The sequence below is a fragment of the Mus musculus genome, chromosome 10, assembly GCF_000001635.26.
Source record: "Mus musculus strain C57BL/6J chromosome 10, GRCm38.p6 C57BL/6J".
NCBI lineage: Eukaryota > Metazoa > Chordata > Mammalia > Rodentia > Muridae > Mus > Mus musculus.
This window is the reverse complement of record NC_000076.6, coordinates 119,825,175-119,852,814: the sequence shown is the minus strand read 5'-3', so window position 1 is coordinate 119,852,814 and position 27,640 is coordinate 119,825,175. Positions and strand designations below refer to the sequence as shown.

Below are 27,640 nucleotides of genomic sequence, written 5' to 3'. Positions count from 1 at the left end.
TACTTAGAATTAGTCTCATGTTACAAAAGGGGGGCTTGTAACATGACTAGCATTCCAGGCATAGAGCCCAAGGCTTTAGGCTCCAGGGGCGGAGCTTTGCCTATCTGCAATTAATCCTGCCGTACAGCATCGTCCTCCTAGCACAACATGGCCCTTGCCCTTTTGAACCATCAGCAGCTACAATTACCCAAAAGAGATTGCATGAGATTGTATCCATGAACTTTCTGTCACAGAGGAGGGGTGGGGGGCTCATAAGGCCACACCCCATCCCAAGAGTCATAGGAAGTTAACACTGGAGGGGGAGGAGCATTAGGCCACGCCCATTCCTTAGGACAAATCACAGTTGCTGAAGAGAGGGGCAAAGAGATTGTGGTATTGTGCCCTTTTCTGTGGTATTGTGCCCTAAGCTGCCTGTGCTTCTGCTACTAATCTTGGACCCAGGCTCCTGTAATGAGGCTGCCCTCATTGAACTGAATGTCCACCAAGCTACAGTTGAGTGGGATCATGTCTTTCGCCGTGGCTGGTTCACTCTCTGCAGTGAGGTGTGTCTTTATTTCCCCGGGGAAAGTTCACACAATAAAAGAACTGATTCATTTTCTCTAGCAACTCTCCAATCAAAAGTCCTCGAAGCTGGAAAAGTTTTGAAACCATAAGATGCTCTGACAATCTCACAAAAAAGCCTGACAAATTGCAAGCTGTGGGGGCGGGGCAGGGAGGGGAGGTGGGGCGACTTCTTTTCAGAGACTATATTGACATGAAGCATTGGCTTTCTATAAGAACTTAAAACTCGACTCTTGAGAAAAATGAAAGCTTACCACTGTTTGGCTTAGCCAGTAATTCATGAGGACTCTGATCCACATTACCCTGTGTGTCATTAAGGTCAGGAGGCTCGAGGCTTAAGTAAAAATCATCAAGGTACGCCTCTAAGGCTTCAGAGGCAGAGAAATACGGCTTTTCTTTAAACAGGATGGAGCCATCGGCATGAAAGTGGATGCTGCTCATGACCAAAACCGCTGGAGACCAGGTGCAGGAGGGGCAAACTGATGCTTCTCAACAGACCGTGACACGGCTTTCTGAAAATAAGCAGCAATGACCATTCGCCTTTCAGAAAACTCTAAAGACAAAGACAGGCGCGCAAGATTTCAGTTAAGTAGGTACACATGACCATACTCGTGGATGCTCCTGTGTCTCTCCTCATACAAAAGGAGCTTTTAGAAGTGAAATTCCTCTTTGTCCCTCTGTAGATGAGCTGTATATAGATGATCTGTATACTGACCGAGGAATAGTTCCATCAGCTGTATTTAGAAAACCATTACGGAATTCGTTATGTCCATTAATAAGTCACGGAGGTATTGCAGGCCTTTGTTTTGGGTTTTACAAGGTTGGCTCTGTAGTGCCGGTGTCTTGAGATGCCTTTACTTGCTATGTTAACACAAGGAAAGTCTCTTGAATCTTATCTGGTTTTTTGTTGTTGTTGTTTTTTTTTTCCCTCTCCCTGTACCAGCTCTTACTCCATTGGTGGGAGAGGGAAAATAATATATAAGACAGGAAATGAGTAAGAAGAACAGGATCCCTGAGACAAGAGCGATGGCAAGGAAGTGAACACTGAAGAAGCTCGGAGGGCGAGCATGGGCTCTGACAGATTAAGAGCTGAGCAGCTCTGGAACTCTGCTTTGCCACCTTAGTCAGTTCCTCTTCACACAGGTCTGCAAAGGAGACAATCATGGGACACGGAGATGGACGTATCCATAGCAACAGGGTAAGCAAGCAATGGCTAAGGCTGAACGTTAGACACAGGGCATGAGCTTGACCTTAACCACTGTGCTAGGATGAGGCATTTCGTGCTTACCCATGACCTGTGGCTTCTAAAGGCAGTCCACATGCTGGCCACATTATCTATAGCTGGCTGCCCAACTTCCATGGGTCTCTAGTTTGCTTAAAATGCTTAGAGTGTTCCCTGATGGGGGTGGTGGAAGAGTATGCCGCTTATTGGATAATGATACATATCTACGTGCTAAGAAGCAAATACTCACTGTTTTAAGGCTTTTGAGATTCAAGTGGGCATGCTATGTTTTCAGAATGTTGCATTTTATGACATCATAATACATCTGAAATTCACCTCTCTAGAATACTTTTAGTTTCCTTAATAGAGCTATATAGAAGTCTCAGGGAACCAGGAAATTTTTGATTTACTTTTGTACCCACATGCACCTGAGCAGACACACAGTATTCCTGAAATAGACACACAGCGGAGCCTATGATTCCTGAAATAACAGTTCTGGTCACTGAGCATCTAAATCCTAGATCAAGAACCTGCCTTGAACAAATATAGTTTTGGATGTGTGTAAAGAACAGTGGGGACAATAAGGTAGGTAGGAAAAAACAGTAAGATCTTTAACAGGAATTAAACCGATGTATTCAGTAATCAAGGGTTAGCCTCACGTATTCAGAAACAAGGTGATGATAAAGCTTTGACGAGTGTGTGTGTGTGTGTGTGTGTGTGTGTGTGTGTGTGTGTTGGGGTCAAACTCAGGCCCCTACAAATACTAGACAAGTTACAGATTCAACTTACTTCATGTTAAAGACCCAACGCCTCACCCACCTTCTCTGATTGGTCAATAAGAATCAGTCATGATTACCCAAGAGAGACAGTGGGTAGGAAACCTGAAGGTTGCAGCTTGGATGGAAGGACCCTTGGGCTAAACTAGAGTCAATCTTCTGCAGCTCTGTGTCTCTGCAGCTCTGTGTCTCTGCAGCTCTGTGCCTCTGTTCCCTCTATTATGTGACTCCTTCATTTTCCCCCCTTTGGTTTTTCAAGACAGGGATTCTCTGTAGAGTCCTGGTTGTCCTGGAACTCACTCTATAGACCAGGCTGGCCTTGAACTCAGAAATCCACCTGCCTCTGCCTCCCAAGAGCTGGAATTAAAGGTGTGCGCCACCATTGCCCGGCTGATGCCTTCATTTTAAGTTCTGTTTAACGATGCACAGCTCAGAAGACGCCATGCTTGATCCCTGGCTGCTTGGATGGAGGAAGGCTCTACTAGGAGAACAGCACCATAGTTCATCTCCTCCACCAACACCATTTTGATTCCACACAGGCTTGCCTCTCCTAAAAGACCTCAGACCTGCTCATGATCCAGCCACTGTCCAGCTCTGGAGGAGCCAGCCCAGACTAGAGTCAATGTCAGTTTTGTCCAGTGCTCTTCAGCTTGGTAAATATCTTCAATATCATCCCTGCTAAGACACGGTCTGCAATAAGTGCTGAGCGCTCCCTTTCCTTGGCCTTCCATTTTCTGAGTCATTCTGAGTATCTGCCATGAGTTAACCTACATGATTGCTGGCTGCATGACCCCTTCCCTCTTTACGCTCAAACAAATCAAGGGATGGATGAGTTTTGAATGTCCAGCCTGTGGCAGTTGCTCAATAAATGTTTGTTGAGTTGAATTCAGCTAGAATGTTCCATTTTCATGACAAAGCATCCCAGGGTGATTACTGCAGCTGTGGAAGCCTTCTGAAAAATTGAATCCTTTGGGCTCCTTAGGAGCTCCTGAGGAGGAACAAAGGAACTGAATGTAGTAATGCATTCAGGCCAAGGAATCAATCAGAGACTGGCTGAGTATGCCTAACCGAAAGTTGATGAGAGTCTGAAGGACCCTCGTCCACACTTGGAATATTTTGCTGGTTCATTTATAGCAAATCTTTGGCACCAGACCATACAATGTGTATCTACAGTTCACAGGTTTAAATACGCTTCAGCAGCTACCGAGCAGCGTTTTTAAAAAGCAGAAAGGAAACTTGATAATTAAAGATTCATAAAACAATCTAGGAAATCAACATGGAAAGACCATCAGTGGTTCTGAAAACTGAACACCATGTATAAATGTAAGTGAATTTTGTGATTATTTTATTATTGTATTATACTCACGGCAAATGCAAATGGTTTTTCACTAGTTAGGCTGACAGGGGGCTGAGCACAGAGAATGTGCACTCTTCTGGTTTATAAAGGAAGAGGATCATATTTAATAATGATGAAAAAATGAATACATCCTCTAAGTGTAAATCAAACTGTGGGGTCTTTGGAAATTTCCCCTTGCAATTTCCTGTTTGAAGTTGGTCTGCTTGATTCTCTTTGATAGTGTTCTTAAAGATGTATTCAATCTATAAACTCCTCAGGGTGCACCATCTACTAGGAGGTAGCCTGTTTCATGAGAAATACAGAATTCACCAGTAGGAGGGCAAGCGAAAAGCACTAGCACTAGCTCTCTCTGTCCCTGTTATATTAGGCTAGGCCAGACTCAGCCTGTAGGACTCCATCAAACCTGTATAGAGAGAAGATTCCAGAGATATAAACAAAGTTCAGTCTCCCTCTCTGATTCAATTCAACTGCGCACAGAACTGTTGATTCCCAGTGTGTGAGAAACCATGTTAAGCAACATCAAGCGAAACCAGATAGACCAGACAGCCCTTCCCTCACCAGGAGTCTGGAGCACAGTAGGAAAGATCAAAGCAGCACAAAAATGATGCACGACTGTGAGGATGTGGTCAGTGGTCGAGAGAACTTCCTAGAGAGTCCAGAACACAAAGAGAAATGATCTTTGGGAGAGGACCCGGGGAGAGTTTGACTCTAGACATTTAAACTAGACTTAGACAAAAAGGTGCAGGCACACAGAAATGGGAGGAAATCGTGATGCCAGGAAGAAGGAGCATAAGGCATTAGCAAAACTGCAGATACAACTCTGTAGAGACAGCAGATTTCCACGAATCAGCGGCTGAGGAGAGAAGATACCAGCCATACTGAAAGAGAGTGGTGATTTTTAGATTTTTAGATTCGTTCTATCTTACAGAAAATGAGAAGAGGGCCACAGAAAGGTTCAATGGGACCTAGAAGAATATATACAATGAGTAATAGAGCCGACTCATTTTTTTCCACCGCACCTTAGCATCTTTTCTCTCTCTATCATTCTCTAATGAAGCAAGTACAATGTACCCTGGTTTCTCATCCTTAATGCCCTCGTAGGAGACTCCAGACCTCAGTTGGGGTATCTATCCTACCTGTCCAGCTCTCAGAAACCTGCAGTTCATTTTAAACCATTGATAGAATGACCCTCTTGAAGAGCCACTTGACGTGTCTGGCTAATGGGAGGGACTTCTTACTGGCCAAAGTCCATCTTTAGCAGTGTTAGCCAGATTTCAGGTACTATTAACGGATATCTGAGATAATCCCCTTAAAAAGGGAAAGATGTTCTTTATCTCACAGGTCCGGATGTTTCAGCCCATGGTTTTCAGGTTCTCGGTTGAAGTAGGATTCCATGATGTCTAACTGAGCCAAGTAGTTCTGCTTCTTGATGTCAGGAAGCAAGAGAGAGAAAGAAGGGCCCCGATGTCCCCTTCAAGGAGTTGCTCCAATGACCTAACTTCTCTTTATTAGGCTGTATCTCGGAAGGTCCCATCAAGTCCAATAGTATCAGGAGCTGAGATCCAAGCCTTCAATATGAGTCTTTGGAAGAAATCCACTATCATTATTGTTACAAACAGCGATGTTATAGCGTGGCCCAGGGAAACAAGAAATGCCTGAGTGACATGCTAATCCTAAAGGGCTGTCCAAGGAACTTATTAATCAAATAAAGCTTCTTACTAAAGAGATGTTATCTCTTCTCTGTCAAACTATAGGAAAGTTATGAACTCTCAGAAATTAAACTACAAACATGTGCTGTTGAGTTTGAATTTTGTGTGTGGGAGGAACAGGGGTTTCAAGACAGGGTTTCTCTGTGTTTAACATAGCCCTGGCTGTCCTAGACTTGCTTTGTAGGCCAGGCAGGCCTCAAACTCACAGAGATCTGCCTACCTCTGCCTCCCAAGAGCTGGGATTAAAGGCATATGCCACCAAGTCCAGCTGGAGTTTGAATTTTAGTAGAATACTGTCAATGAAAAGCAACTTAAATATTCCCAGTAGAAATGGCCTAATGTATGTACTTCACACATTATCTCTGTGACAAGATATTGTGACAAGACACATATTCTTTGAAAGACTGCTTACAGAGACTGGTCACAATGATTAGTGCATCCAAGTTAAGCCCACAGGCTAATTGTAATAATTTGGAATGCAGTACAATGCTTGGCATGGTGACACATGCCTGAAATAAAGCACTCTAGTGGGAGAAGAAATCTGCATAGCAAATTTGAGAGTTTGAGGCTAGTTTTGGATACATAAGGTCCTCTAAAATAAGTAAGTAAGTAAATAAATAAATAAATAAATAAATAAATAAATATTTTATAGACAGGAAGAGGGCCAGCAAGATACTCAGAGGGTATGGATGCTTGCTACACAAACTTAGCAGTTTGATCCCTAGAACCCACACTGGATGCAAAGGTATCCCCTGCCACACATGTTCACACTCATCCATAACACTAACCGATAATTTTTTAAAAAAAGGAATAAAAAAACAACGTTCGAAAGCCATATGGCATTACAGATCCAAGACATCTCCTGAGATTTTTCTGTGATCAGTGGGGCGGGGTGTGTGTGTGTGCACAGCGTGGGATGGGACAAACACGAGAGCTAGCCTGTAGGTTGCAGTTTGGGCACGTCCTCATATTTTAGATCTGTCTATTCCAGTGTTGTACTACACTCTGCTTTAGACCTAACTGGCAACCTGCACACTTGAGAATTGAATTCTCCCTTCAGAACGCTCCTCATTTATGCAGTGAATCCTTTTGCAATATTCATCACAAGTTACGAGCCCGGCTCTTGTGCCCTGCTGACTGGGTTTAGATCTGACAGTATGACCTTGGGAAAGCTACTGACCTCTCTGCCCCTAAACTTCCTCATCTCTAAAGCAGCCTTGCTAATAATACCCAATTACTAAAGGGACTAGTATGTATAAAATGCTTACAACAATGCCTACTGTGTAAGGGAAGTTCTCAGGAGTCCACAGCTATGTGTTAACTCCTCCTGCCCCACCCCAGAACACTTGCCCTTCCTCAGTTCTAGGGGATCCTATCCTGCCAAGTGAAAAGGTGCTATTTCATCTTGGGAAATATTAAGCACAAGAGCGAGATGGGGAGGGGGAGGGAGGGGAGGGGAGGGGAGGAGGGAGGGAGAGGGAGAAAGAGAGAGAGAGAGAGAGATACACAGAGAGAGACAGAGAGAGAGAGAGAAACAGAGACAGACACACAGAGAGATAGATACAGAGAGACAGAGAGAGACACAGAGAGATAGATACAGAGAGACAGAGAGAGACACACAGAGAGATAGATACAGAGAGAGACACACACACAGAGATAGATACAGAGAGAGAGACAGAGAGAATACATCTAGAATTTTATTCATTGTGTCCACTAATCTCCTTAAATTCACATCCTAGATATGAAAGGATTACTCTAAAGCAGGATCAATACTCGGTTCATTTCACATCCCAGAGCTTTCTTTAGAGCCCAGGAAAGCCGGAGGCTGCAGAAGAAGCATCAGCAAAATTTAAATTATTTTGTAAGTCTTAAGCTTCAAGAGTTACTGTGTTCTCCTCCAGGGATCGCGCCTCTCCCTGTGTCATTTCGCCTTTTCCTTAACATTCTCCATTTCTCTTTATTTCTGAGTCGGAATGCTCACGGTCACCATTCTTCTGACGTGGATACAAGCACTTCAGCAAAAATAGCTGCCGGAAGACGTTAAACGATTCCATTCACTTTAATACACTGTGACTAATTGGGGAAAACAGCAAGCAACACGTTAGGATTATGTGCGTGCGTTGTAACCACTCATTGGCATTGTGGCGGCATACATTAAATAGAATTTTGAAATACTGGGTAATGAGGAGCAAAAGTTCCTTTGCTCGGTGGAAATCTCTATGGACATAGCTTAAAGAAGGAGCAAGGGGAGTTTGTAGCCATTATTTCAAAACTACATGCTATCAGCCATTTCTGAGTCTACTTTCTGATTAAGGAAAACGATTAAAGTCAGAAAGGAACACATAGATTCCCCCAACCCCATTTCCTACCATAAGATATGCCATGTTCTAAGAGTTTTCTTAACAAAGGTGGCAGGATCTAGAAATCATTGTGAGAAAAGTTTAAATATAAGAAAACAATAAACTTCCTCTATAACATGTCGACATTCTTTATGGAGCTGAAAACTGGACCTAGGGTTTGTGTATGCAGGATAAGTATCTCTCTGCTGGCTCTCCGTGACTGAATGTGATGTAGCTCGTACTGGATCCTTCAGGTTCTGCAGAGCTGGGATTACAGGCATGCACCACTCAGCTTGGCTTAATGTGTTTATTTTCATCAGTGGGCAGTGTCCATCTCCTGGGAAAGGTGGATAGGTTTTCTTAAGAAATATCAGATATTTAAGGGGCTGGCGAGATGGCTCAGCAGGTAAGAGCACTGACTGCTCTTGCGAAGGTCCTGAGTTCAAATCCCAGCAACTACATGGTGGCTCACAACCACCCGTAAATGAGATCTGACGCCCTCTTCTGGTGCATCTGAAGATAGCTACAGTGTACTTATGAGTAATAATAAATACATCTTTGGGCGGGAGAAGGCAGGGACTGAGGCAGTGTAGCTGACCAGACTGAGCAGAGATCCTAAAAATTCAATTCCCAACATCCACATGGAGGCTCACAACCATCTGCACAGCTACAGTGTACACTCATAGACATAACATAAACAAAATCTTTTTATAAAAAGAAATATGAGATGATGGGGCCATTAGAGAGTGGAAGCGAGTGGCCAGGGTACCTGCCCGGGTGGGGGAGGGGGGTCACTTCATGTCCTGTCCTCCTTGGTGACCAAAGCTGATTTGAAAACCTAAGTTCTGCATTTCCTTTTTAAGATCCTATAGAATAGTTCCTTATCTGCCAAGCTCCTCAGGCTTTCATAGGATCTACTGCGGAGCATGCACGTGACAGAAAGGCCCAGAGGAGAATGTGAGACAGGCTGCAGGTCATCTTCTTTAGTTTGAGTCAGAAAGGAGGAATGTCACCTGCCCTATGTGACAAATGGCAAAGGGCACTGGCTGTCTGAGCATGAACTCTTCTACTAAGGGCCAGGGTGAACTTAAAAAAATCACGGTTCATCGGCATGTGATGGCTTTGCCGTTCTCAGTAATGCCTGGGTTCCTTCCTGCAGACTTCCACATCTTAGATTCTCCATTCTCCATACAACTTTCACCAAATTCTAAATTTAAGAAGAACTCTTTGAAAATATTTCCCCCAATTGTTAATATTCAATCATTGTAATTACTACTTCATTAGAACTTCATAGAATAATTCATATTTGGGGAAAAAAAAACAAAATGAAAACTAGGCTTGTGATAAATTCTAGGTGCCCTTCATAGCCCGATGGCTCATAGAATATTGAGGTGTTATATTACATGCCCCCCATCATGAAAGCATCATATATATTGAGTACTAATCTGTGAAATAAAAACCACAAGCCATCTAAAACATCAGATTAGCAATTCCTCAATTCCTCCACTTAAAATGACTTAGAATAATAAATGAGCTATTAGGATACCTGTATCTGGTAAGTAGGGATTTCTGTCACTGTAAGAAGCTATAGAGGTGAAGTGACCAGTGATGTCATAGTACTCACTGTAGGAATGTGTGGGATCTGCCATAAAACCTACCCAGGAGAATCTCTTGCCCGAGCTGTCAGTGGAACCTGAGGGACTCCAGTCATTCTGCTTGTGCAGGTTGTGGTTTGAGGACGCACTGCAATCCAGCTGTCATGCTAAGCATGGAGTCACAAAAACGTGTCGGGTAACCATGGGGACACAGCCACACTTAACTGCAGGACAAACATCTTTGGTAACAAAACCCTGAGGTGAGGTGCGTGGCATTGGACAGACAGGGCAGATGAAACCTCTGTGCTCAGCACCAGAGAGATCCCCTGGCTACTGAGCGTGCACAGCCCCAGAAAAAGCCAACTGAAAAAGCCCTTCTCATGCAGACACTGGATAAATGGCAGTGCAGGGACTAGCTAGCCTGTAGGAACAGTGAAAATAATCTCCTGCAGTCATGCCTTTGCATTCTTATTTGCATTAACTATTTTAAACCTTGTGAATGGGAACGTGGAGAAAACAGGGGACATCTACGTATTCATTCCTGGGACATTAAAAGTATATATGGTACAGCCGCAAGGTGTGTGCCTATGCTGTCGAGATTGTAACAGTTCTTTTGAAGAAAAATATTATTGCAGCTGTACATCCAGATTAACTCTCATTTTATACCCATTTCCTCTTCTACCTGGGGTTAAGCAGGATTTTCAACTAGTCATGCAATAGGTTTTTGCATCTTACACTCATTTGGAGGTATTCATAGCACATGGTACTGTTCTGTGTGTTTTCAAATCATGTAACTCATTTTGCATATTTGTTTACTTTTTAAAGTTTGGATTAGGTATAATCATATATATATATACATATACATACACATACATACATATATACATATATACATATATATACACATATATACATGTATATATATGCCATACACTGGCAGCTTGTCACCTCTCTTCCCACTGCAACACTGACCCCAGGACCAATGAATTGTTACTGTGAACTCTTGTCGCACAGCTGCTTGACACAGTGAGGGGACCCGCCTCATTCTAGCCAGCCTCTAAGATGGAAGGGGAAATCCCAAGAATGACTTGGAAGGCCCGGGGCATGTGTGATGCAAAACTGTAAAGAATATATTGATCTGAAAACTTGGTGGCTGCCCACTTAAGGGTTTAGTATGCAGTTTTCATGCCTAGGTCAACACTCTCTAGGGCGCAGAGACAGCACCTATGTATTTATTAAGTAAGCAATGGATGCCTGGCCCCTGCGAGCATTTCTGTTTGCAAGCAAACCTCTTCTGACACTTTTGGAAATGCAGTATTTGCCTGACTTTCTCTTTGGCTTTTTGGCATTCAGTTCATGCAGTTTTCATCCCTATGATAAAAAACCCTCTCTAGACACCTGGAGACCTTCCTAATCTCCATTTGCTGTTAGATGACTCAACAGGACCAGAGCCAGCTCTGGCAGAACTTATTATCTACGCACATAATGCTTCAGAAGTTGACAGTAGTTCGTCTTTGATTTAAATAAGAAAGAATAGATAGGGTTCATTCTAACTTGAACGCTGTCTCTTCTATAGAGAATTAATCAAAGAGCAGATTTGCTTCGCTAAACTGTTTCTATTAATGGTACAAGTCAGCTCTCTGAATGATTCTTTCCCAATCGAGGACTGTTTATCACAAAGGGTCCTCCAAGGAGGATGCTGGCAAGAAGTACCTCCAGTCTGTGCTGTGGTCCTTAGGCAAAGCCTCTCCTAGCGTTTAGGAAGACACCCAAGTGTGGTTGAACACCTTCCATCTTTTTGAGGGAAGCTTGAAGATTTGGTTCTTGACTCTCCTAGCCAGTTACAATGTAGCAGGGCTGTTGTGATGGTTCATATATGCTAGGCCCAGGGAATGGCACTATTAGGAGGCGTGGCCTTGTTAGAGTAGGTATGTCACTCTAACAAGACTCTCACCCTAGCTGCCTAGAAGTCAGTCTTCCACCAGCAGCCTTCAGATGAAGATGTAGAACTGTCAGCTCCTCCTGCACCAGGCCTGCCTGGATGCTGCCATGTTCCCACCTTGATAATAATGGACTGAACCTCTGAACCAGTAAGCCATCCCCAATTTAATGTTGTCTTTATAAGACTTGCCTTGGTCATGGGGTCTGTTCACAGCAGTAAAACCCTAACTAAGACAGAAGTCCTTGTGTCTCAATCGATGACTTCTAGCTAAGCTTTGTCCCAATATTCTGCTCAGATGAAACAGACCCTCCTTGGTCTTTTGTGTTAGTAGCTTATTTTCATTGAGGAACATGATGCTTGAACATCTTTATTAGACTTAAAAGTACAGAAATGACTGCCATTGGGAATAAGATCATGTGCCCCATGTTTATGTAAGTTTAGATGGCACATTTTGACCTACAAAGGGCTTCTGCCTCACATTTTACAGATTTTCATCAGCATCCAGCATGTGACAGAGTTTCTTGAAAATGAGGGTAAGATAAATCATTCACGGCAGCATACCTGTGTCTTCATGGTAGTAAGAGAGAAACTGCAAATTTCACACTGAAAGGTCTAAAATCCCGTAAGAATGTAATGTGAACGTTGCCAACTCCAGAAACACAAGAGATACTTTAGATGATGATAAATAGTTTACATTCTCTCACTGTGAGGAGGTGGCTCCTTCCGGATAAACCTGCTGAGAGGACATCTTCTTGAGCTTAACATGATTGTACGCAGTTCTTTCAGTGGTTAGCATGCAATGTATGTCATGAAGAACGTTTACCCAATTACATGCTAATGCAACACACAACGAACTCAATGCAATCAATGTGAGCCTTGGAGGAGTTGCTCAAGACCACTGTTCCTGCTCACAGGCTCTGGGAGGAGGAGGGCTCTCTACAGCTAGGAGCAGATGCATGGACGTGTGAATGAATAGCTCATAAGAAGAGTAATAGATTTATTTGTAGTTTTAGGTTCCCACCTTTTGGGAATATTAGAGGGATGTCTGCATCTGTGCACAGAAAAAAAAAGAAAAAAAATCAACTTCAAGTCTCCCAGAAAGGAAGAACTTCTGGCCTCCAAGCCTCACTCGCACTCCTGGTCTCCCAACCTTGCACTCCTGGCCTCCCAACCTCGTTCACACCACTGTGCTGCCCCACCCCCAAGCCTTGCTCACACAGCTGGCCTTCCACTCTCACTCACACCACTGCTTCCCCCAGCCTCGCTCATGTTGCTGGCCCCACAGCCTCACATTGCTGCCCCACCCCCACCCCCAGCCTCGCTCATACCGCTGGCCCCACCCCCAGCCTCACTCAAACCAGTGCTCCCCACCCCCAGACTCGCTCACACCGCTGACCCCTCCCTCCAGCTTCACTCTCACTCACCACTGCCACTCCCAGCCTTGCTCACACCACCGCTGGGTCCCCCAGCCTCACTCACACCACTGCCGGGTCCCCAAGTCTCGCTCACACCACCTCTGGGTCCCCCAGTCTCGCTCGCACCACTGCCCCCCACTCCAGCCTCCCTCAATACTGCTCTCACAGCATCAACCCAGATGCCCTGACCACGCCAGTTTACATGCTTTTGCACATGCCCTCTGCACAGAACACTCTTCCCCTAGCTACGCCTTTGCCTCTCGGTCATGATCTCATCTAAGCCGGTCCCTGACTACTCCATCTCCATTCAGCTTCCTCTTCACTCTGCAGCCCCAGGTCTCCTTTCACGGTTTTTTTTTTTTTTTTTTTGCCTAACCTTGGGAGAGTGTGTTTCCCCTAACATCGTTTGCCTTCCTTGTCCACTTGAAATGAGCTCACACAGATGCCGGGACGGTGTCTGGTCTGTCTGTCTGTCTCTGTATAAACCTCCTCAGCTCAGAGTTTTATTTCACCCACAGAAGCGGGGGCTCGGTCAATATGTAAAAGCCAATAAATGAAGCTGCCATCATATATTTAAAAAATGATTTGGTCCTACTTCCTATGACGCGGAGTCCTGAATGGCTACATCTCCACCTGAATGTGGCACACGGTGACACATCTTGAGAATGTATCTGCTCCATCTTAGAAGCTATGTAAAGAGAACACACACATCCATCTCCATACAGATTTTAATTTAACATCAAGAACAAATACACCACAATGTAACAGAACAGCATTTTTCCCTTCAACGAACTCTCCATCTGGACAGTGCTTCTCGTGTGTTTTCGCAGCAGGGATATTAAAAAAAAAAATAACACTCTCTGAAACATTCAGTTTTGTATCACATACCCACAAGAGGCTCAGTAATTGTTAACTCCTGGTGAATTGTCGTCTTGCAATTCTGTAAACCTTTCTAGTGGAAAAGAAAAAGAAGTCCTACCTTGCTTTCAGACCAGGAAAAAAAAAACTTATACACTGTAAATTCCATAGATATATCTGAGGCTCGCACACAGGCTGTACATACAAACTAAGCAGAGGGTTGTTTTCTATGAAAATGATTCTGTTTGCTGTACCCAGGCAGCAATCAAAACAAATCAATGCTGATGCTTCTCTAGGGAGAAAAATGGAACTATTTCTCCTTCTCCGTGATTCTTATGAGGATGTCTAAGCTGCCCGACATACAACTGTCTTGGCATAAATATTCTCTAGGAAAGTGTTCACTGCCTTTGAAGTTGGAGGATCGACCCAGTGTTAGCATTAGAATTCTCATAATCTATCTTTAAGTCTTTACTTGGCTATTCAGATAACAAATCTATCTTATAACAATAGCTAAATATTACATATTATAATCAATAACAATATAACTACTTCCTATTATGATGACGAATCTTTAAATTCAAATGAATGACACTATTTCGATCCTTAAAAAAAAAAATCTAGCAACTTGCTCACATTATGTTCCATCCACGCATTCAATGTTCAATGCTGTCTATATGACAGGGGAAATGACTTAGCTTATAATTGACATGTTAAACTAAGAACTTATCCCACAGCTAACGAGTTCCTATCATTAGCTATTATTAATCTAGGGTCTATTGTTAAAAAATAGATTGTACGGTTATAGTATTTCAACTGCAATGTTTGTTTACAAAGCGACTTCATGTAAGCGTTACTCATGAGCTGTCACAGCCTGCTGCCTTGCATGGTGACCTCTGCTGACAGAGGTCAGGCAGGTAGGTGGGCAGGCAGGCAGGCTGGCTGGCCTAGAGTGCCTTTGGTTTTTGAAAGGATATGCAAAGGCAAAGCTAAGCCACTCATTTGAATATCAATTGATTCCACTTAGGTAGCTACATATTTAATGATGGTCTGCTACACAATAGATGTTGCAGATATGATCCATAAGCATGAACAGTGGCTAGTTAAGTATGGTAAAATTAAATATTTCTGCAGAGCATCATCTAATAAACTTGTGTGTATATATGTACATATTCATACGTGCACACATAGGGAAGCATATACATTCAGCATATACATTCACACACATATATGTATGCATCATAAATGCAAATGAATATGGTACATTATTATAAACATAAGGGCTCTCTACCATATAAGCCACGTGACATGCTACATACTTATAAATATCCAAGTTGGTATAGGCAGTTATATCGACAACTTTTAGGAAAGTGAATACTAAGTATAGTGATAGGCAGTGATATTCTTAGAGGCATTAAAATAATCCAAGTTCATAGCTAATACACGGAGAGGCTGAGTAATACTTGGTAAGTGACGCCTCTGTGGTAAGGGGAAGGCAGGATCACCAGGGCAGGAGGCTCCAGGACGAGCCCTTCACACTGACCACCAGACAGACAGCTCCCACTGACCACTGCCCTGGTTTCAGTCCTGGTGAAGATGGGCTTTGCTCTCAAGTCAAATTCCTAAGGGAAAGGGCCAAGTGTTTGCAGAAGCAAAATAAGTAAGATTTGTTTTCCACAGAAGAGGCGATTCCATTGTAAAATAGGAAGGAAGGAAGGAAGGAAGGAAGGAAGGAAGGAAGGAAGGAAGGAAGGAAGGAAGGAAGAAAAGAAGTAAGTCACCTGGTTGTCCTGTCATTCTAGAGAAATCCCCAGTACGAAATACATGTTCAATGGAAGGTCCTCTGAGATTTAGAGAATGGAAGGAAGGAAGGAAGGAAGACAGGCAGGCTGACCCATAGTCATGGAGGGAGGGAGGAAGGAAGGAGGAAGGGAAGAAGGAAAGAGCAGTGAGGGAGGGAGGGAAGGAAGGAGGGAGGGAGGGAGGGAGGGAAGGAGGGAGGGAGGGAGGGAAGGAGAGAGGGAAGGTGGGGGAAGAGCCGACTCTTTAAGCCAGGTTCTGTGGAAATGAAATCTGTGTCAAATGTTATGATAACCAGAAAGCCAACAGAGTTAAAAGAGACCACGCCTCCTGATATTTCCACTTTCACCTAGAGGAAAATTCAGTGTAATCTTTCTCTAAATCTCAGAGGACCTTCCATTGAACATGTATTTCGTACTGGGGACTTCTCTAGAATGACAGGACAACCAGGTGACTTACGTCTTTTCTTCTTCCCCCAAACTAGCATGTCCCAGAGTCCCCACACTAGCTTTACCTGATGTCCCAGAGTCCCCCCCCCCCACTAGTTTTACCGGGGCTTGGCTCACATAGGAAGATGTGAGGACCCTCTCACATCTTCACAACGGCCTTCATTCCGTTTTCACTGCCAGAAATTTGGTTTTGTTTCCATCTCTGTCCTTAAGATATTTTAAGTAAAATGACTGTTCACTCTATACGCATCCTTTGTGACTTAGTACAGCCATCCGGAGATGTTACAATCAGAACCAGTTGGGACAGGAAAGTTTCAGTCAGCCAAGGTCTAGCCACAGCCATGGTACTTTGGTCTTGGTTTCACAGGAGCAAAGATGCAGTTGTTCCCATTCTAGCCTCAACAAGACAGCTCAGCTCTCTAATCCTATGCTACCCTTACACCTATGTATGTGGACTGACACTACTTATCCTCAGAAGAATTAACAAAAGTCGTACATTGAAACATTTTGAGTATCCCATGGTTCAGAGGAGGAACTTGGCTCAATAAAGGGCAGGACTTATTTCATGCAATTTGACATTTTAGAAAGGATTGTCTGTGTAGCCAGAGCTGATGGGCATCTGCCTTCTTGGTGCTCTGAGACTACAGTCTATAGCTGTGCACTGCCTTCCTCCCTCACCTTGCTTCTTTCTCTTGAGCATCCTTCCCTAGTTTTCCATCCAGGGATGCCCAACATCTTCCCAGTACAGAAGATGTCACTCACAACCGTTCAACGTCAAGGGCCTTTGGAGGATCACATTCTTTTGTGGGGAGCAGGAGTTCTAGTGATTTTCTGCAAATAACTTTTGGCTCCTGTGTGAAGATGCTGATGCGATGTTGGAACTTCTCAAGGAGGATGTAGGGAAACACGCTTTCCTCAGATGACTAAATAAATTATTTCATGTTATGCTTCCTATACCTTCTGATTAACAAGCGCACCTCTTCCTAGACTCTGTCAGATAGCAACCTGAAAAAAAAATTCTCTGGCTGGTGTGTGTGTATGTGTGTACACATGCATATGTCTGTTGATTTCGCTTTCTTTGTTACTATATTTGTTATTATTACTTTTAATCTACTTTGCTTTTTTGTATGACTTTGTTTTTTGAAGAGAGGGAGAAAGAAGGCGTGGGGTTGAGAGGCAGAGAACGTTTGGGAGGAGATGGAGGAAGTGACAGCACGATCAGAATAGAGTGCATGGAAATTTTTTCAATGAAAACAACAACAAAAATTCTCTTACTGGGGCCAAAAGCTTGGTTTTGAAGGGAAAGATATAAACCATATAAGCCAGGCTACCTGACTTTGATTCCCCAGAACCCTCAAAGGTAGGAGAGAATTGATTCCACAAAATAATTCTTTGACCACCCCACATATGCTACGGCAGGTATACCGCAATACATATACCAAACACACACATACACACACACACACACACACACACACACACATTCACACATCTTCACAAAAACACACACACAAACATATAAAATATTTTAAAAACTGCCTTAAGTATTGAAGGAAGAGCTCATAAAATTTCCTCATTCTACCAGAGTAATTGAGATTCCGTGTCTCCCCTCCCCCGTTTCTTCATAAAAACAGAATGGTCAGCCTGTGTCACTCAATCTAATATCTCACATTAACGAACCTCTGTTGATTGCTGCTCTCCCTGATCACACCGAGACAAGGTTAGACATATTGTGTTCATTGATCCTTTTTGCCTTTGGTTCTACAAACAGGACTGTCTCGGAGTGAAGCTGTATCATCTTGGACTGAAGCCCAGACTATTAATGCTCTTTCAAAGGGTGCACCCTAATACTCCTGTCAGGGCCAGTGAGGAGGAGAACGCTTGTTTGACAGATCAAGTTCTAATTCTAAGTGGTGGAGCACCCCTCCTGTTCACCTTTCATGAAGACAATGGGGAAAATCTTTTGAAATCAATTAGAATAAAGTGCCCCCAGGCCCCTCTAAACTGAACGTTATCTATCATCAATGCCAGGGTCTCACTATCAGAATGTATTGATTAATCATTGCCCTAAAGAACTCAGATGGAGACTGACTATAGAAATGTTAATATTTGACAACACCCTTTGATATATCAATGAAATGTCGGACATTTCTGGAAATTCATCTCACTCTGGTGGGTGGGTAGGTGTGCCAAGCGAAGAGCTTCGTTAGGCAGGCTCTTCTGGGAGGAGTTGATTGCAGAGGTAGAAGCCAGCCGAGGGTCATCTATGTCTTTCATAATTTCAGAGGTTAGGTGTGATAGCTGCCCTTTAAATGCTACTGAGTCGAATCATCTCCATTGTGATTCATGGATTGTGAGCAGGGTTGGGAACAAACTTGACATGATTGGATAGATTCAAATGCAGAGAGCCCTGCACTGTGGGGGCATATGTTGTGTGGAGGGAGTATAATTCATGGGCAGACATGCTGCAGACGATTCCCTTGTAGATGTGTGTGGGAGGGCTTTCTGTCTAGAAAAGAATTTGTCAGACTTCCACTTTTTTTTTGGTAACAGGGCACACTTTGCCTTTTTACTTGAGTTGATTCTAAAGCACACGAGTCTAGATTTATAAGCAGTACCAGAGAGTGTTGGCACTAGAAGCGAGTCACAAAATTTAATTGTGAATTTTCCATCTCTCAGGTCTTGCCAAGTGCATATCTGAAAAGTGTGGGAGCCACTGGGGCAGGAACTGCTAAGGACTGGCACCTCCATTCTCTAGAAGTTCCAACATCTATGGAGGTATATACTAATGATGCCTAAAGTCTGGCTTCTGTTATTATAGTTGGGATTACTTGGAAAATAGTCCAGCCACTAAGTAAAATTAAGAACATGGTAGGTCAAACGAAATTAATCAGCTTTATTTCCCCGTTTAACTTCTATGCACCTTTAATATGCTAATAATACTTTGCCTCTGCATAACAAAAGATGCAGTTTGTTATGTATTCCAAGATAAGTTACAAAGCTCATCTTTGACCGAGGGACTAGTAGCATTTAGCAGAATTAGTTTTAGGCAGAGCAGAGAATAGGGGATGCTGGAGCAGAGCTCCAGAAGTCAAAACACCAGACTCTGCTCATGTGTTTCGAGGAGAGGTGTCACCACGCTTCAGAGGGACAAAAGGTGATCAGCCATGTGAGATCTCAGGCAGAGTGGCCATAGGCCTTTTCTCCAGGCAGGAGGTCAGGTTGAGCTGAGACTGAAGGTGACTGAGTAACTGAAGCTGAGGGCAGATCGAGAGATGCTGAGCTAAGAGTATTGGGAAGGCCAAGCTAGCCACGGGAGATGATTAGCACCCAACCATTGAACCATGAAGGCAGCCTGAAATTGAGTAACGTGTGTGTCTGTGTTTTTATCCAATGTTCTCTGGGTGGGAGGCTGGTAGCATGGTCTGCCTGGAGCTTAAAGCAGGGTAGGCAAAAACTACACACAACATTTGTGATGTCATGATTATAGCCTCGTGCACACAGAGCAGAAGTACTAGTGGTCACCCTTCCTTCTAGAACTCATTGCTAGGCAGTGGTGATCTCTCATGACTTCTAAATTGGGAATGAGGCCAAAAACTCAATGAGAAGGCAGGAGTAAAAGCCCAGTGGGTAAACATGCTTGCCACCAAGCTTGACAACCTGAGGTCTAGCTCTGAGAACTACATGGTAGAAGGAGATGTCTAAACCCTGCAAGTTGTCCTCTGACTTCCACACATATGCTTAGTGCATGCACACATACACACACACACACACACACACGCACGCACATGCACACGCACACGCACACGCACACGTGTAATAAGTTTTTAAAATAAACTTCATAAAAGCACCCCTACCTGATGCACATTGGCTGCTGGGGAACTCAAATGTAAACTCAAGGCCATCATAAACCTATTCTGGGCACCTGAAAACTTTTTCCTCAATAATGTTTTATCCTTTAAAAAAAAAATAATTGGGTGTCCTGATGTTTAACTCCCTTATCATTAGAACTGGGTTAATAAGCTTCATCTTAATAAACCTGGGAGAGAATATGAGGTGTGAAGATTTAATTGAGACAAATAAGACGGAAGGAGCACCGAATTTGGCACCTCAGTGGTGGCAGGCGCTAGGGAAATGGCAGCTATTGTTCCTGGCAGAGGACAGGCTTCTTCCTGTTGCGTTTGTCTTTTGAATGCCAACGGCACAGAAGAGTAAAAGATGGATGTTCCTCCTTGTCTCTTTCTCCCCCGTTTCTATTCCTCAACAGGAAAATTCTTTACTATTTCAGCTTTCAAACTTTTGAGAGATTCAAAAAATGAATGTTATCACTTACCCATTTTCAATTGTGTTTATCCCTAATCTGTGAGGGAGGAAACTATTTCATTTACATAATCTCTCTCCATTCTGGTAGCTATAAGATCTTCTATTAGCTTTGTTTATAAAATTGAAATAACAACCCAAAGTCTTTTTTATTTATTTACTCATTTATTTATTCACTATTTTTGTTTTGTTCTGTTGCTGAGGGTCAGGCTGACTATAACCCACGCTAGTCTTGAACTTCTTTCTGCTCTGTTTCTTTTGCCTCCATTCCCAATTGCTAGCAATACAGGTGAGCACTGCCATGCAATGCCTTGCTTCCTAAGGATCATTTTTATTTAAACTTTCGACTTAAAAGTATCTTTTGATTTAAACAGAGTTTACATATGCAAAAGCACACAGACCAAGAATAAATAATTGAAGGAACTGCCATTTGCTATATATGTATACACACACACACACACACACACACACACACACACACATGTCACACAGATCAGATTATGAAATACGTGAGGGTCTGTACCCCTTAAACCTCCCTCCTATCTCCTCTATAGAGTCAATAACTATTCTGACTAATATTCTTACAAATTGATGTCTTTGGACCTAAACTAAATCATATGAAATTTTCTTTAGCTTCCTTAACACAATATTATATTTCAGACTCACCCCTCAACTGCATGTAGCAGTAATGCTTTCTTTTTAATTCTATATAGCATCCCATTAAATGTTATGATGTTTTTATTGATTCTTACAAACAAGAAAAGGAAACGGATAAACTCACACATAAAAACAACAGCAAGACAAAAGAGTTAAATCATGAGAAGGAAAAGTAGTGAGGTCAGGTTACAGTGCCTGGGTTTCCTCATCAGACCTTCCTAGAAGGGCAAGCAGGGTCTAGGGCAGGCCACAGGTAGCAATAGAAACAGGGTGTATATTTGCCTGCCCATCACAGACTGTGCCAGAAAGCTTTGCTCTGGGGGTCACTATGACTCATGACTTTTTGAGATTGTCCTATTATAGTGGGTGATGGTGTCATATAATGATGGCCTTTAAACTTCCCAGGCTGCTCCTTCCTTCAAAAACAGACCCAGGTCTCTGCCTCTCTCCTTCTCTGCCTCTGTGCTTCTCTGACCTCACCCAGCCTCTACCACACCCCTCAGCCTCTGCCCCGCCCTCATCCCTGCCCCCATCCCCCAAACTGCACTCTTTTGTTTCACTTTGTATCTTGCCTGTGGCTCCATTGCTAAATCCAACTTTCCAGGTCATTTTTCTCATGTTCCCTCTGGGTTGTAAATTAGGCCTTGGTTTGCCTGTTTTCTTATCTTCCAAAAACTTCTGAAAAATCTTTGAACACCATTTTCCTTACAGTTTTAGAACCAGCCTTTCCCTTACACATTGTTTGAGAGGTAACATAAGCAAACGTTTGTGGTCAGTGTGTACACCCTTGGCTGTTATCTCTTGTACAGATTTTAAAATTGCAGAGACGGGCATTTAAATCACACAAATAAGTAGCATACCAATAAAATACACATTAGGATATCAGGAATTAATCGCTCGTGGGAACTGATTTAATCCTGGGAATTTATAACTGAATTTTCACAGTTTATGAACCAAATTCATCAACAGACCACTTAGAAGGCGAAGGCATTAAATGAAGTTGACTTTTGATCTGTACAAGTCACCTTGCTCAGTAGAACAGAAAACACTCAATTCAATCAGAAACTCTGTGGGGCCCTAAATGTTCCCCAGGCTGAAGTCAATTGGGAATTCTGTCATGCAGAATTTAACAATAGTTTGTCCTTCAGTCTCCAGCCTCCTGGTGTTCCTGGCCTCCTGCCAGAACCTTCCTCCAGACAGCTAGGGCAGACTCTGAGAAGAGGAGGGAAGAAGGAGGGCAAGGAACACCCAGCTAGTTAAAGGGGAAATGAGTAGGTGTAAGAAGAGGCACACGATCACGTGATCCTTGGGGACTTACTTCTTCCAGTGATTAAAAACACCCTGAAAGGTTATTAAACAACCCAAACAAAAAGCAAACAAAAACCCCCAAAATAAAGAAACAAAAACTAGGCTTACAGGAAGCCCAGCGGGCAGTACAGGCCTGTAATGCTAGCCAGTTGGGAGGCAAATCTTGGAGCAGTTGAACTTTTTCCACAAGTAGGGTTGGAAGAAGGTAAGTTTTTTTGTTTTTTTTTTTTTGTTTTTGTTTTTGTTTTTGTTTTTTTGTTTTTTGTTTTTTTTTTTTTTTGGTTTTTCAAGACAGGGTTTCTCTGTATAGCCTTGGCTGACCTGGAACTCACTTTGTAGACCAGGCTGGCCTCGAACTCAGAAATCTGCCTGCCTCTGCCTCCCAAGTGCTGGGGTTAAAGGCGTGCGCCACCACGCCAGAATGGAGAATGGAAGGATGGGAAAACAACAGTGTTCTCCACACAATCAAACTGAGGAGTTTGCAACCTTGCTTTTCAGCTAGTCCTCATTCTCTCAGCCTCTGCCTCTGCCTCTCTGTCTCTGTCTCTCTCCTCCCTTTTCACCTACCCTCCCCCCCACCCCCCTTTTGAGAAAGAACATTGTATGTCCCAGTGTCCCTATGTTGCCAGCAGTGTGGTCTTTGAACGCCTCAGCTTCCTGCCTCTCTGCCTGAAGACTGCCTGGATTATACTCCCTATGTTGCCAATGTGTTTTTTGAACTTCTCAGCTTCCTGCCTCTGCCTGACAACTGCTTGGATTACAGGCATGCACCCGTACACCAGCATTTAGCTACTATCTCCTCGAAGACCTTCCTGAGTAAGGAGATAGGGGGCATCAGTTTGCCCTAGATAGTAAAAGCAGAAACATCACATGATGACAAGACATGCCTTCCGTGGGGAGGTCTTATGCATGCAGTCGTAGCCTTGTGTAGCCTTGCGTAGCCTATGTGTACAAAGGCCCCGAGGTATCGGAGAACACTTTGGCTCATTCCTCTTGCAGGGGGAAGGGTATTATATACACACCCCACTTAAGGCTGGTCCTCCACAGCCTCTTAGCTTCCACCTTCCATCTATCACACAAAGAAGCTTTTCTGAAGAAGGTTGATAATCGTACTTATATGTGTGTATGTTGATCAGTGCTTTGGAAAGAGTTTTGTGCCATGTCAATTTAGCAGAGTAGAAATAGTAGGTTTTCCTCTAGTGACTGCTATCTGTTCAGCCATGAGTACTTGGCCCAGGCTAATGGTGCCAGGAAAGAGTTCCATTTTGTAGAGCAGGCCTTAAGTCAAGTTGGTTGGTTAGTCCCGCAACATCAGTGCCACTATTACATCGGTGGGCATATCCTATCAGGTTAGTCATTGTTTGTAGACTATAAGGCTCATAGCAGGCTAAGAGCTATAATTCACTGTATGCTCTGGAAGTATATACACTACCTTCTAGCACTGTGGAAGCTAGCCAGCAGGAAAGGGGCTTCTAGGTTGGTACCAGCTTGATTTCGCCATCTGCAATGACAGACTCAAGTATGCACAATAGGCTCTCACTGTCAAATTCTGATGGGGAATCAAGAGCAGTGGCAACAGCCTGACATGTTTGTTGGAAGGGTCTAAGGGAACCTTTTGATGAACAAGTCAGAAGGGGTTCTGGAACAGGCAAAATGTTCCTCTAGCACCTAAGCTAATTATCAACAGCATTCCTGTCAGGTATAATCCAAAGAAGCGTGTAATGCATTATCACACATTTGGATGTACACATTGTGGTATGTACACACACACACACACACACACACACACACACACACACACACACACACACACAGAGTTTATTTGCATATATATCTATAAAGTTGGGAAGTGGTTACAGTAGTGGGTTCCCACACAGCTTTCTCTCAGGGCTTGAGTGTTAGTTGTCCCTCCTCTGACCTGCTCTCCCATCCTCCACCTCACTCAGCCAGTTTTGCTCTACTCTGAGGTTTAATGACTTCACCCATACATGGTGCTGCTATAATTTGGCTCCATTTAAATTTGGGCTCCTCAAAATCCCAGGCAGCTCCCCTGGTTGTATGAGTTCTTCTTCCTCCTGGCTCTTAAGTCCTCAGTTTCCAGCCGAAGTAAGCCCTATCCTAAAGGCTTAGCCTGCACTAAGCTCCCTGGACAGTTAGGTCAGGGTTCCCAAACTCTATACAACAGTGTCACCTAAGGAATTCGGTTAACAATTTTACAGTATAGTCTACCACCCCAGACAAATAAATCATAATCTCTACACATAATTATTTTTTAAGCTCTTGGGGAATTTCAGTGCAGAGGGATATTTAGAAACTCTTGCATTAAGGGTTTATAAAAATACAAGTTTGGGGACTCTTTTATTTACTAATAAAGTCAAGCTAGTTAATATCCTTAGCGTGTTCCTGTGCTTCCCGCGGCTGTGCGGGGAAGACACTTACTCTCCTGGCCTTCCCTACCTCTGCCTGCACCCTGTGCTGCCCTTCACCCTCACCTGGCTTATTTTGTTATAGGAAATGTCACTCTTCAGTTTTCACCTTCCAATTTGTCTTTACTCAACCTCTTCCCTCAAAACAAACAAACAAGCAAACAAGCAAAGCAAGGCCAGATCCTTTCTCTCCAGTAACAACATTCTCTGTGACACCATCATCTACCGCCTCTCTGCCACCCGCCCAGACGTCCACTCCCAGCCTTGCCAGTAGGATGCAATGGTCTCACATTCTTAGGGGGCACCTAACATTCTCAGTTTGTCTTGGGCAGGGCTCCTCTGCTGAAGCTGCTCTCTCACAGGTCAGTAGTGACCGACTTATAAAGACACCTCTCCTTTTGCTCCTTCCTCCTTTGTCTTTGGATAGTATAGCTTGAGAACACGATTTCTCACCCTAAGTTTTATTTATATTTACAACCTTCGTTGCTTAGAAAGCAGTGGGTGAGTGCATAGGTTCCGTCCCCTCTCATTCCTTGGGAAATAGGTATCAGCAAACTTGAAAGTGAGAACATACAACTATACCTCCACACAGCACCAAGGACCCTTTCAGGGACACTCCACACTATACCCTTCAGTAACCTGAAAAACCGGAAACAACCTGGGCGTGCACACCATAATGTAATGTATTGTTACGTGATGCATCATAATGCAACCATTATGTAATGGTACGCCACACAGAATTAAAGTAGATACTCAACATGCACAAGAGTGACTAAGAATAAGGAAATATTTAGGGGAAAATATACTACAATGCTTAGCCTAATTTTAAGTCTTACTGAGAAGCACATGGATTTGACACCCCCCCCCCCTTCTCCACGCCTGGCTTTATGGCAAGCAGCAACAGCCTGAGGTCCCTATTGATCCAGGGACCAAGGTCAACATTTCTCTCTTCATCAGAGCGGTGATCTAGCATTCTCTAAGGTGCTATGTGGGACTAACACTGGGAGGGAGGGGGGTGTTTTATCTTTGGGTTAAATATGATGTTGGAACTTTAGTAGCATAGCTACAAAAGAAAGTTTTCAAACTCTCTTCTTCTGTGAATAATATAAAGCAAAGAATATAAATTTTGTGTATAACATCCAAGTCTTACGTAGATGGGACAATACTGTTAAGAGATTAACATAGAAGATGGAATCCAAATGTGGTTACTGTCTTTTAAGTAATGAAACATTTCAGAATCCAATTATTTTCTAAAAGAAAGCATGCCTTTTCCCTCAAAATTTCAGATGATATGAAATTACCAAAACCTGTATTTCTGCCAGAAGGAAGTTACTTTTACTAAGATAAATGGTTAAAATGAATTAACCCCAATCTTGATACAGTTAATAATCCTGAGGCCATGTAGAATAGTTTGGGCATGCATGTACAAGCGTGCGTGTGTGTGAGTGTGTGTGTGTGTGTGCGTGGTGTGATGTGTGGTATGTGTATGGATGTGTTATGTGGTATGTGTTTGTGGTGTGTGTAAGTATATGTGTGTGTGGTGTGTGTATATGTGTGTGTGTGTGATTGTATGTGTTTGGGGTGTGTGTGCATATATGCATGTATACATGCATATATATGGTGTGTGTATATATATGTGGGGTGGGGTGTGTGTTTGTGTATGTGTGTGTGCACTCATGTGTGTGTGGTATGTGTGGGTATGGTGTTTGTGGTGTATGTATGCATGTGTGAATATGGTGTGTGTGTTCCCTCAGACCAAGTCTCTCTCTCTAGTTCCAGGACTGTCCTACGCTCTTGATTCTCTTGCCTTGGGCCCCCACATGCCGGCCTTATAGGTCTGCTTCACCACCCACAACAGACAGCATCTACGTGTTGTTTTAATGTTCAGAAAGAAGCCGAGACACATGTGGATGATCGGCAGGTTCTGCTGTGTCCTGGCAGCAGAGAGCTGGACAGGCTTACACATCTTACGTATCTGTATATTCCCTTCCCCTAGTCCATGTAGAGTGGGGGAGGGGAGTCCTGAAGCACTGCTCTGGGTGGTCTCCTTTGTGGTTCCACTCACAGCTCCAAAGCTCCCTTCCTTCCCTTCCCCCCAATAGAAAAGAAAACAGCAAAAATGGAGCATGGCTTCTTAGCTCTCTGTCTCCTCCACATCTTCCCATCTTAGAGACGTCCCTCTACTTCTCTATCTGCTGCTTTTTCTAGTGTAGCATTGCTATGAGCGATCGCTGCGTTAGTCTGCAGATGGCGTCTGGAGTAGCAACTGGCTGATAGTAGGTACTTAGTAGGTGTGAGCTAATATGACATCGGTTCTCCCTCTTAGTCATTTCCCTCTGAATGAGATAGATAAATTGAGTACCTATGTTAAAGTGCTCTCCCTTGTTTCAGTAATGGACCAGGCTTGTCATCCTTGTCAGCTCCAGTCATCTCAGAAGGAACAGAATTCCCTTTTGTTCACATGCAGATGATTTCATATCACGCAGTGCTGAGTATTGCACCTGATGGCTGATGGACGGACGGATGCTGCCCCGAAGGAGGAAAGCATTTCCAGCACGTAATTCCTGTTCACAAGAAGGAGGCAAGACAGGCGTGCCACTATGCTCAGCCTAACCTGTTTTATAAAAGGAAAATCTCAGGCCACTAGGGAAAAATATTGGTCCAAGCCCTCTTCCACCAAAGCCTCTCAGAGACGAGTCAGAAGCTCAGCAAGAAATCTCTCTCCTACAGCCAACTCCATCTCAACACGAATGAGAACGGCACCCCGTGACCAGGATCTTGTTGCGGAGTTCTCCTGTTCCAGTGAGGCCTCCCTACCTGTGTGCCTCCTGCCCTAGCAAGGGATCAAAACTTAAGTGAATAACACGTTTTGTGAAGCGTTTTCAACTGTGTACATTTTTTTTTTTTTA

General features: G+C 43.5%; 1 protein-coding gene and 1 long non-coding RNA gene across 26 annotated transcripts in view; one reads left to right on the top strand and one right to left on the bottom strand.

Annotated features, from left to right (window-relative positions):
• The window catches only part of Grip1 (glutamate receptor interacting protein 1), a 634,030-nt gene that overhangs the window by 234,453 nt on the left and 371,937 nt on the right, over positions 1 to 27,640 (bottom strand). The gene's annotated exons all lie outside the window — the stretch shown is intronic.
• Positions 425 to 27,611, top strand: Grip1os1 (glutamate receptor interacting protein 1, opposite strand 1). The gene is made up of 5 exons (NR_131760.1): positions 425 to 542; positions 967 to 1,150; positions 1,505 to 1,759; positions 3,099 to 3,212; positions 27,199 to 27,611. It is a non-coding gene; the product is annotated as a glutamate receptor interacting protein 1, opposite strand 1 (long non-coding RNA).